The sequence below is a fragment of the Hordeum vulgare genome, chromosome 7H, assembly GCF_904849725.1.
Source record: "Hordeum vulgare subsp. vulgare chromosome 7H, MorexV3_pseudomolecules_assembly, whole genome shotgun sequence".
NCBI classification, from domain to species: domain Eukaryota; kingdom Viridiplantae; phylum Streptophyta; class Magnoliopsida; order Poales; family Poaceae; genus Hordeum; species Hordeum vulgare.
Window position 1 is genome coordinate 199,426,381 of NC_058524.1, and position 2,500 is coordinate 199,428,880.

Consider the following 2,500-nt stretch of genomic DNA (forward strand, 5'->3'; position numbering starts at 1 on the left):
AAAACGGGGTACGGCGGCTGTGTTGCAAAAAACTGGGCGCGCACCATGGAAAACAGGGGAAAACATGTGCGTGGAATGGACGGATGCACGTACGGGCACACGGGACAAAAAGCGTGAACACGAGGAAACGGGAAAGAACGGGGTATGACGGCCGTGTTGCAAAAAACTGGGCGCGCGCCATGGAAAACGGGTGAAAACCATGTGCGTGGCATGGACGGATGAACGTACGGGCACACGGGCCAAAAAACGTGAACTTGAGGAAACGGGGAAACACGGGGTATGACGGCTGTGTTGCAAAAAACTGGGCGCGCACCATGGAAAACGGGTGATAACCTTGTGCGTGGCATGGAAGGATGCACGTACGGGCACACGGTCCAAAAAACGTGAACGTGAGGAAACGGGAAAAACGGGTACGGGGCCGTGTTGCAATAAACCGGGCGCGCACCATGGAAAACTGGGGCAAACCATGTGCGTGGCATGGATGGATGCACGTACGGGCACACGGGCCAAAAAACGTGAACGTGAGGAAACGGTGAAAAAGCGGGTACGGCGGACGTGTTGCAAAAAACTGGGCGCGCACCATGGAAAACAGGGGAAAACTATGTGCGTGGCATGGACGGATTCACGTACGGGCAGATGTGCCAAAAAACGTTAACCTGAGGAAACGGGTAGGAACTGGGTACGACGACCATGTTGCAAAAAACAGGGCGCGCGCCATGGAAAACTGGTGAAAACCATGTGCGTGGCATGGAAGGATGCACGTACGGGCACACGGGCCAAAAAACGTGAACGTGAGGAAACGGGAAAAACAGGTACGGGGCCGTGTCGCAATAAACTAGGCGCGCACCATGGAAAACTAGGGCAAAGCATGTGCATGGCATGGACGGATGCACGTACGGGCACACGGGCCAAAAAACGTGAACGTGAGGAAACGGGGAAAAACGGGTACGGCGTCCGTGTTGTAAAAAACTGGGCGCGCACCATGGAAAACATGGGAAAACCATGTGCGTGGAATGGACGGATGCACGTACGGGCACACGGGCCAAAAAACGTGAACGTGAGGAAACGGGAAAGAACGGGGTACGACGGCCGTGTTGGAAAAAACTGGGCGCGCGCCATGGAAAACGGGTGAAAACCATGTGCGTGGCATGGACGGATGCACGTACGGGCACACGGGCCAAAAAACGTGAACTTGAGGAAACGGGGAAACACGGGGTATGACGGCTGTGTTGCAAAAAACTAGGCGCACCATGGAAAACGGGTGAAAACCTTGTGCCTGGCATGGACGGATGAACGTACGGGCACACGGGCCAAAAAACGTGAACTTGAGGAAACGGGGAAACACGGGGTATGACGGCCGTGTTGCAAAAAACTGGGCGCACCATGGAAAACAGGTGAAAACCTTGTGCGTGGCATGGAAGGATGCACGTACGGGCACACGGGCCAAAAAACGTGAACCTGAGGAAACGGGAAAAACGGGTACGGGGCCGTGTTGCAATAAACCGGGCGTGCACCATGGAAAACTGGGGCAAACCAAGTGCGTGGCATGGACGGATGCACGTACGGGCACATGGGCCAAAAAACGTGAACGTGAGGAAACGGGGAAAAAGTGGGTACGGCGGACGTGTTGCAAAAAACTGGGCGCGCACCATGGAAAACAGGGGAAAACTATGTGCGTGGCATGGACGGATTCACGTATGGGCAGACGTGCCAAAAAACATGAACCTGAGGAAACGGGAAAGAACGGGGTACGACGGCCGTGTTGCAAAAAACTGGGCGCGCGCCATGGAAAACGGGTGAAAACCATGTGCGTGGCATGGACGGATGAACGAATGGGCACACGGGCCAAAAAACGTGAACTTGAGGAAACGGGGAAACACGGGGTATGACGGCCGTGTTACAAAAACTGGGCGCGCACCATGGAAAACGGGTGAAAACCTTGTGCGTGGCATGGAAGGATGCACGTACGGGCACACGGGCCAAAAAACGTGAACGTGAGGAAACTGGAAAAACGGGTACGGGGCCGTGTTGCCATAAACTGGGCGCGCACCATGGAAAACTGGGGCAAACCATGTGCGTGGCATGGACGGATGCACGTACGGGCACACGTGCCAAAAAACATGAACGTGAGGAAACGGGGAAAAAACGGGTACGGCGGCCGTGTTGCAAAATACTGGGCGCGCACCATGGAAAACAGGGGAAAACCATGTGCGTGGAATGGACGGATGCACGTACGGGCACACGGGCCAAAAAACGTGAACCTGAGGAAACGGGAAAGAACGGGGTACGACGGCCGTGTTGCAAAAAACTGGGCGCGCCATGGAAAACGGGTGAAAACCATGTGCGTGGCATGGACGGATGAACGTACGGGCACACGGGCCAAAAAACGTGAACTTGAGGAAACGGGGAAACACGGGGTACGACGGTCCTGTTGCAAAAAACTGGGTGCGCACCATGGAAAACGGGTGAATACCATGTGCGTGGCATGAACAGGTGCACG